This window comes from Meleagris gallopavo, chromosome Z (assembly GCF_000146605.3).
Source record: "Meleagris gallopavo isolate NT-WF06-2002-E0010 breed Aviagen turkey brand Nicholas breeding stock chromosome Z, Turkey_5.1, whole genome shotgun sequence".
NCBI lineage: Eukaryota > Metazoa > Chordata > Aves > Galliformes > Phasianidae > Meleagris > Meleagris gallopavo.
The window spans coordinates 13,515,123-13,525,272 of record NC_015041.2 but is presented as its reverse complement, the minus strand read 5'-3'; positions in this window follow the sequence as shown (position 1 = coordinate 13,525,272).

Here is a 10,150-nt window from a genome sequence, read left to right as displayed (position 1 = left end):
TTTTTTTTTTCAGTCTTGGTTTATTGGACAAATGAAAGAAGAAAACAGAGTGATGGAATGTTTACACTAAAAATTCTGGTAAGTAACTTACTGGCAGTGAATTTTTACCTCAAACACACCTTACTGTACAGGTATGCAAATTATTGTATGAGTCATATTCAGTGTAGTGTCAGTTCAAGAGGCAGCACGCTTACAGACATGAATGGCATAGCTGGTATCAGTAAAACAGGAAAGGTCTGGTTTCTCAAAAAAGATTTATCTTAAATCCCTTCCTTATCATTGAAATCAGTTGTGGTGCTGGTTTTATTTCTATCTGCCTTACGATAAGATTATATAGCCCGCAAAAATCTTGCTGTATAATGCAACACACTGCATTTTTGCCAGTACTTTACTAATTATTTGAGACCATTTTGGTGGCCCAAAAAACTTGGCAGGTGAAGTGTAGTGGCTCCGCTGGTGACATAGGAATCTTTCAGCAGGGAGTTGGAGCTCTCCAGACTGGAGAATACTAATGTGCAGGTCAAGGCACAGCTGAATAGCTTGGCACAATGGGGCTTCATAATTCTTTGGAAAATTGAGATGCCAGTTATGAAATTGTGTTCTGCAGACTTGCATGTTTTGGGGGGAAAAAGCTAGTTTTACTAGACACTTTAGATGTTGGTATTTCAGATAAGATCTTCTTCTCTTACATACTCAACTGAAAGTTGTAGCAGCTGCTAAGGTTCAAGGTACATCTTCTTAACTTCAATTCCAAGTACCCCAAAATAATAATTTAAACTACCTGTATCATGCACTGTAGTTCTCATGAGCCAAATCACAATAATCCTTTTACTTTCTTTGCCTTTCTGTCCAGAAAGCACCTTCTGCCTTATGCCAAGTTCACTCCACAGTCTCATATTTCAATTGCCCTGGTTTGAAGAAATGTCATGTTGTGTTGGAGTCTAAGAATAGAAGGTGCTCATCAGTCAACATTTTTATAGCGTGGTAATCATCACTGCAGTGAGCTGATTTGGTACTCTGAATTTTGACCACTGCCTTGATCAATCACTGAACAGTTCTATTCATCATCTACCTATTCTTATGGATTTGTTTCCATAGAGGCCACCTAGATTAAAAAGAAAAAAATGAAAATAGGACAAAAATCACCCAAATTCATGTCACCCGAGGGGAAAAAAGAAAAAATTCAACACTGTCAGAATTTAATTAGCACTGAAAATGCCCTACCTTACAAAGAAAATCTTCCCCTTCCTCCCCCAGCATAATACCAATTTTGGATTATTAATAAGAATTTATTATTAATAAATTAGTGAATATGATTATCTTAAACATAATGTAAGCATCCTAGTAAGTGTTTGCAAAACACAGGTATTTGTACTGAAGTCTCTCGAAATCCCTTGTGCTTAAGTGGTTGGACTGGAGGGAATGAGTAGAAAGAGTCTCAGTAAGGATCCAAATTCAGTAATACTCCAAATTCATGTAGCACAATTCTAAGTCTAATGTAATCTCTGTACCAAAGCAGTATAGATATCATAGTCAGAGTGACCTGGATATTCATCTAGCATTTCTAGGCACATTGTAGGGGTGCTGCTACTGCTTTAGGGTGGGAGACACCTGAAAATGCCATAGGACCCTCACTGCCATTCAAAAGCAAGGTTTAGCTGCCAAAAGGGATTGAGTATAAGAAATTCAACCCAGTGCTGTCCTCCAGTGGCACAAACCTCTCTGCAAGCAGTGACATCTGTGCTCCTTCCCAGAATACCAAGGAGCTGTGATAGGAGAATGCAATGTGATGTTGCCTTTTGTTGTTGGTTTATATTCTCAAATAAAATATTCTAATTACATTATTGTAGAACGAAATGTGATGATTTTCAGTAAAGAGAGTAATTAGTGAAGGAAAATGAACTGTGATGGGGGCAACAGTTTAGCACTACAGGAAAATACCAGTAATCCTAATGAGGTGCTAAAAAGCAAATGAAAACAGTCCCAGACAGATAGTTGATTAAAAAAAAAAAAATAATCATAGCTTTAGAGCTTCCATTTAAAATGTATCAACCTCATTCTTATCTTCAACACTTTATCTGTTATTGTCAACCACTGGCATAGCAGTGGCAGCTTCACTAAACGAACACAATGACAAGAGGAAGTTGAAGTTAATTAGAATTGTGATGTTTTCAAAAATTAAAATCTTATATATACACCCTGTTTCATTATATTAGTTCTGAAAGTAACATCAAAAATTGAAATAAACTGAGAGGCCTTGCTATTACATAAATGGATTTGTGTACGTCAGATATCTTTCAGCACAGCTGCCTAACTCACAGAGAGGTAGTATACTAAATATTCACCAAAGTAAATCCACTTGCACATTCAACAGTTTCCTGGCTAAATATATGTTCATACTGAGCTCAGGTTTAAGTGCACCAAGACTTGCTAATTTTTAGTATTTATCTCTACTCCTACATCTTATTTGTATCTGCAATTTTATCTGTTGGCTGATTTAAAAAAAAAAAAAAAAAGAAAAAGAAAAAAAGAAAAAAAGAAAAAAGTTTTCTTTTGCAATACTATGGCTAGTTCCAGTCACTGAATTCATGTCAGATTCCTGGACTAGCATAGTGCACAGGTATTTCTTTAACCATAGCTATGGGAGTAGACTGAAATCTCATTGATGCAGCTGGATGCAGTCAGAATTGTTCTACAGGATCTATATGAACCCCCATTACTTCTGGATGAGAAGGTGTAGGAAGGTCAAGAGAGTGAGAGAAGTTGATGGCCTTGAACTCATAGAAAAGAGTTTCAGGTGGTTTTGCTGAATTGTATTAGTGACTCTGCAAATATATTGTGAGATGAAAGAGTGTGCTACTGATTTACTATATTTGGAAGAAAATAAAAACAAAATTGAGGCATGAGTCTGCATATACTCTTTGCACTTCCTCTTTGTGCATAGATCATCCCCATAGATCATCAAATGATTTTTTCGTTTAAAAGATGTGCCAGTGAACTGTTGATTTATTGTGAAGACAAAGAAAATCTGACAGCACAAGTATAATATGTGGACCAATGAAGTGAGAAAGTGGCTGAACTTGGGAAGAATTTTATAGAGTAAACAGCAAATCATCCTAACTGCCTCTCTCACCCAAAGATTACCCTATCTTCAGGAAGACAAAGCAAAGACCTGCCACGCTGCCAAGCGCAAACCACTTGCCAGTTGCAATGAATCGCAAGCGGGCACTGTGACTCAGCGGAGCATCTGATATGGCTGCAGCTCTCACAGCGGTGCGAGCCTGACATCTACTGTATGCTGCATCTCAGGAAGCAGCTGACTATGCAGCAGAAAGTGCTTTTGAAAATGAAGGTGCTCTTGAAGACACTATTTGCTTCATACACATCCAGACAAAAAAGAATTATGATGTAACTACTTATTTTATCAGCCTCTTTTTTCCTGCCTCTCTCTTCTGAGCCAGTAACTATTTTCTGGATAAATTAGGTAAAATTATCAAGGCATTTATAATAATTCAAGCTTTTACTCAATGGAGATTTCATAGATACGAAGCATCTAAGATGCAGGAGATTTCAAGGAAATTAAAACATAACTTCAAATCTGCAATTGAAGAACAACTAAATTATTTCAGTCTGGCATAAAAATCCATTGAACATCTATGACTCAGTGAGCCAGAGGACACAGTGACCCAGAAGAGCTGTCCCTGCGCCCTGTCTGACCCTCGTGGTCTCCACTGGCTGAGAACATAGTTCCAGCTAAGAAGTACCAGACACTGGATTTTATATAGGAGTGGAGCTGCCTAAGCCCAGCTGGAGGTTTTGAAGATGATGTTAATTCTCTGACATATCTTCATCAGAAGGATATTCAAATGCTTTTAACATTTTGGAGCATTGTGTCCAAATCACTTCCAAAAACAAACTGTAAGTTAAAGTTCACAAAAACAAAGATAGAATTTAAAAAAGCATTTGGGACACAGAGGTTTCAAGTGAGGTAAATCAGACTTGGATCCAAGCTCCTTCTGGGGACTTTAAAATGTTTTAACTTATCAAAGTGACAAAGATGCCCAAATACAGTTGAAAACTTTACCTTCTTGATTACTTTATATTGGTATTCAGCTCCCACCTGGAATTTGGCCTTAACTGGGGAAAAGAAATAGGTACCTCCAGAGATTAAACCATCAAGCTTGGGATGTGCTTACTTATTCTAAGGAGGTGCCTTCTTTTTCCTATGGGCAACTGAAGGTAAATATTTTGACTCATATCTCAAATTACACGAGGTTATATAAAAATCCCACAAAATAACCTCAATTATCATATAAACTTAGCAGTCTAGTTGCACACTATTACAATAATGCTTTTTGTATAAAATGATTGTTGCCCTTCAGTTTCTGAAGCAAATATTTTCTTGATGGGATTACTCTTCAGAAAAACAAAAACAAACAGACCTATTCACAAAAGACAGGAAGAGAAAATCCTATAGATTGACTCAGATTTTATTGCCATAAAAATTAAAAATTCTGCAAGCATCATAGGGCTCGTGCTCTGACACAGTGTACGGTAGGTGTCTTTGTGAAATTTCATCTTGTAGGATGTCTCCCATGCTAAGGGTAACTAATGTGTATGGAAGGCAATGTTTATGTTCTTTGTTGCTTCCAACTTGGGCAAAGGGTAATAAAACAGCATAGAAAACCACCTAGTATGTGTCAAAATCTTAGCAGAGTAGACTAATACGTAGACGTACACATTAGTGCATTATTTAAATGAAGTCATCCGAAAATACAATTCTTTGGACCTAATCCAGACTATAGTACAGCAGCTGGTGCCATTAAGCACTTCTGCTATTTTCATAGCCTTGGATAGGTCATAGTTTCTCAGGCTGATACTTCAGTGGATAGGCCTAATGATTCACTTAATGATTCACTTTAATAATCTTAAAATAATTCTCCTTTTTTTTTTTCTCTATCATCTGATTCAATTTTCCACTATCTGGTAACTTTTATCTTGTCTTACACTTTTATCTCAATCAATAACATTGTGAGTAGTCAGAGAACCTGACAGATGACAACATCTTCATTATTTAAGGAGGTCTCTTATGACGTGTCCACCTACTAAGGGCATTTTCTTAAAACAAAAAAAGCTTTTGCTTTATAAAGTACTGCAAATGCAGATGGAAAGTGATGTATTATGTGAAGCACTAAACAAAGAAATAAATAACCAGCCATAGGAATATCTTTTTCCTTTCTGTCACAGAGCAATCTATATTTTAGTATTTATTCTACAAATGTCCTAGCCTCTTAGAGGCAAATTATGCATGAAATAATGCAATTAAAACTGAAATAAAAGATTTAAATGCAGCCTCTAGAGGCATCAAATGGCACCACACTGTCTCACTCTTTACTGCCTCTTAAAATGGATGCTAAATTTATAGGAAAATCTTTCCTGTCTGGGCTCTTACAATTCTCTGGTTTTGATGGCACTGGTCGTAATTCAGATTCCCTATGCCACAGTAACACATCACCTTTTCCTTCATTCCCAAAAAATCCCAAGCAACTCCACAACCAAAACCAACCATATAACCTAGAGCAAGGGGAACTGTCTTAGTTCTTGGTTTCTTGGCTGACTTCTTCTACCCTTTTGAGAAGTTATTGTTATACCCCCTCCAGAGACTCTCAGTTAATGCTTTTCTTAAGATAATTGGTAGTCCTGGTAGTGGTGCTTGGAAAATCATCGAAGACACTGCTATGATGTGAGGGATCCTTGAGAGTGATGCCACCATCAAAACCACATAAAATAAACACAGACTGGAAAAGCTGCAGTCATTTGCAGCGGTGTAACAAGTTGCAGAGAGTCTGAACTACATCCTTTCTTCTCTTCTCTCCCCCTGTATTGATGAAGAGTTTTGATGACAGATGTTCAGTGCACAGAAATATCAGCATTGGTTTGTTGTGTTTATTTATTTATTTATTTATTTTTAAATTTTCTGGAGTCATTGGACAAAAACAATGACTTCACCACTGGTTTCATTTGGGATGAAAATTCATGACAAAAGAGGAAGGGGTTAGGTCAATTTTCAGCTGACAGGACTTAATAAATAGGTTATTTTTATCTTCTGGCACACGCAAATTGTAAATAACTTCACTAAATTCTCTCTGACTGTAACAAACTACATTGCATAATCACAGAAATTGATTTTTTCAACAAGAACAAAGATCAATCTGTGGAAACTCCTTTCTGACTGTGAGCAATGAAAGGAAACCATGACATCAGAATAACTTTAGGCAATGCATTTAAACCATAGAAAATGGTGCTTAGCAGGATCACAGACAAATCTGACTGCCAGCTGTAGCAGATGAAATGTTACAGATGAAAATTGGGATTTGTTGTCATACTATTGCTATGGTGCAGAGTTTCTAGAAAAAAGATTCTAACATAACGCAATCTCTCAAAATCTCAGAGAGATTTTTATGGAATCCAGTAAATCCAGTAGACCTCCTAGCTAGAGATTTTCAGAGATTATAATATGGGAGTTCTAAAATAAATACCATAATGGTGGTCAACATATGAAATAGTTTAGAAAGTCAAATTTTACCAGCCTCCAGCAGAAGGGAGTACTGTATTATTACCAGAGAAACTGATAATACACATATATCAGATGGTATAACTATGAACACAGCAAGTCCTATATGCACTGACTGGCTATGGCCAGCAGCCTTTCTGTTTGCATGACTATCATCCAGAAACCTGATGGATTATGTCCCCACACATTGCAGTAGCAAGTCACTTCTGACAGCAAGAGTTTGTTGTAGCTATGGTCAGGTTCCAGTCCTATAATGCCTGTACATCACCATGTTATCATTCTAAGTGCCTTAATGCCTCACAAAATCTTGAGGTACACAAAAGAATGACAGCTTCCAACACTGCAGAAAAATCTAAATTGGTGTCACCTTCATCATATCAAAAGGCATATGTTTAGTAAATATTGGTTTATCTGGTACTTACAGAGATAACAGAATCTACTTTCAAGAAATCTGCTTTACTAGCGATCTGCTTAAAAGAGTACATTTTAATACTTTGCCAGTTGCACATATTGCAAAAGGAAAGTTTCAGCTATTAAGTATCATCTCTTTCGCTGTTGTGAAATTAATGTTTTAGGGCAGAAATTTGTATAGAGCCTTGTTTACTCCTTTAAACAAGTCTGCCAATGCAATGAATGAGTCTTTTACACCTAAATGTGCATCTACAGTACTAGCCAGTATGGTACTTAGTATGTTCCAAATAACATATTTGAAAGTCTGATGCAATGTGCATTGTCTTCCACATCTAGAAATTTAACTTTTTGACTCCTTTGCGTTGTAAAATTCTTCTTTGCTCAGACAATATTTTCCAAACCTGTTATTTAGAAAATGACCTTTATTGCCCTGTAAAATTGTCCTTATTCTGAAAGAAGGTCCCAAAAGCTGCAGGTCTCCACCAACCAGTGAATCCAGAACAAGAAAGTATCGCATTAGATACAGCACGCTTTTTAAGCCACATGCAACCTGCTCCTAAACCAAAGTTAATGGCAAAACTTCAGTAATGCCAGAACTTTAGTAGATATCACAGAGGAGAGGGCACAAAGCAGATCAAAACTGATGATCCATATTGCAGAAAAGGTAGTACAAAAGCCATTATTTATTAAGCCTGAAATTCAGGCATAATAAATAGCTAGGAACAAATGGGAACTAATGTAGCGTTGGGTTGAATAGTCGGTTATAAAACTGTGTGCTCGACAAATGTTGTTGGCTCATGCCATTCACCCATTACTCTCCTATGGAAATGAAGTAGCTAAAATGCCAGTAAGAATCTAGAGGTCATACAGAGTCACATCCAGATTTGTAGTGTAAGTCAGTAGCACTGACAGTACATAACATTGAAAAACCTGATTTATAGAGCATGGATTGCTCTACAAAGGTAAGCAAGCAGTACCAGAGATAAGATGTTTGGTAGGTGCTTATTCAGGGTGTATAGATAAATATCAAAGATCATACAGTGTTTGAGGGTAAAGTTTGATGACGTCTAAAGAAATTGGATGTTTTGTAGTAACTCATAACTTAAAGCTGAAGGACAGTGAACCAGCAGCTGTTCACCTTGGCAGAATTATGTTTGCTTGCCTTAGATATATATTAAAAATATAGATGCATACTGACAGATAACAGAAGAAAAGCTTATAGGGTTAGCTGAATTAGTTTTGTGAGGAAGCTGCATCTAAGATTACAGGACAAAAAAGTAAGGTCAGAAAATATGTGGAAATTTGGTGCACTGCTATATTCTGTAGTATTTGCAGCTCAGGTCCACACAGAAATGAGCAGAACTGCAGAATAAAGTCAGTGTTGAGACATTTCCTTTTTACTATTATATTTTAATGCAGATATGTTACACCAACACATCCTACAGGAACTTGAGAAGTGAAATACAAAGAAGAAAAAGAGAAGTTCTTCAGTCTTTACACACACATGCCTAGTATTTCATCCACTGACACAAAGTCAGGTAACTTAGATGTTCATACAGGAAAAGAATAGAAGTGTGGAAAAAAGTCATCACCAAAAGCAATGACTTTGAAGTATGAAATCTTTCTGTGCACAGGATTACCTATTATTTTTCTGAGAAAATTCAGCTAATTTGAACAGACATAGAAATGAGACTGTTACAGTCACTGCCTATGATTTGGGACCACAGCAATTCAGAAACTAAAATGTTAGAAATCATAGTAGCATTTGGGTTTTCGTGCATAATTTCAGGGTTACTACTGAAGTCATAGCCAATGGAAATATTTTTGTCTTCCAATTACTTAGGGCTAATAAGAAATCGATATCGTGACACTTGATTATTTAGTGGAAACTACTGTGTATCTGCCTTATGCAAGCTGAGGACAACAGCTGTTTCTTCATCAGTGTGCCGTACAAAAGCAAAAGAATATAAGTGAACAATAAGGATTGCCACTTCTATTTTGTTTTACCTAATATTTGTTATTGTCACTATGTGTACTGGCAATTTTTTGCAATCCTGAAAGCAGAAGTGGATTCTGAAAAGTCTCTAGAAGAGCAGATTATACTATCTGTAGTGCTACTGGTACTACTGGTACTATTTGATATTATGTGTATGTATCTGTATTCCTGGATTTAAGATCTACCTCTGAATGACAAGTGTGCACCATTATTTTATTATAACTATTATTACTATTACCACTATTATTAATCCTTCCATAGCAGCCTTGCAAAACAATCTCGTGCTTGGCACCACAAAAGCACAAAAGAAGGCATTTTTCACCAAACTCCTGCAAAGGCAGCTGCTTGGCACTCATCAGCATCCTGCAGTTCTTTCTGACATCCAAAACTCTTGGCAGGTTAGGGGCACCTCAGCAAAGGATAGAGAGATCAAATGCACTCCGTCATCTTTATCCTTTTCTATACTTTAATTTAGAATTTCTAGTACTTCTTGTAACCTGTTTCAGGCGCTTTGCAGCAGCTAAGTAGCATCAGGAGCACTTACACTAATTTCCAGTGCTATGACTAATAGAACTGTGACGTCCCCACACTGCTTGATGTGCTCTGACAGTATTCACCGTGGACATCCAGGACCTCATCACTGATTTAGACATTTTCATTTCAGCCCATTATGATTCATTTTATACCAGGTCATCCTGGCATTTAGAGTCAGGGACATTACCAGTTTAGAACAATTTGTGTTTCATGTTTTCTTAAAAAAAGTACTTTTCTTTTGAAATTGACTTAAAATTTCAAATTACTATCCTGCTCGTTTTCAAATTCTTCCCCCACATACACTCTCTTCAGGTGCAAATGAGACATAATCTATATAATTCATATTCCATTATAATCTTTATATTACCCTTTCCCCACTCATGATTCAATATGAATGAAGGATTAGTGACTGTAAGAGACATGCAAGCCTTGAGTTGTTCATTTTGAGTTTGGAAATAGTGGAGGGGTTAAAAAAAGGAAAAGGAAAAAGAAGGAAATAACATATGAAAGGAGTGAATTACAGTAGATGAAAGGATGCAGGAAGACATCAAAGTCTGCTGGGAATCAGTCAGGATCTTGCTTCATCTTGGCAATATTAGAGCTGGAAGACAAATTAAGAAGCAGGATCTGGAAAC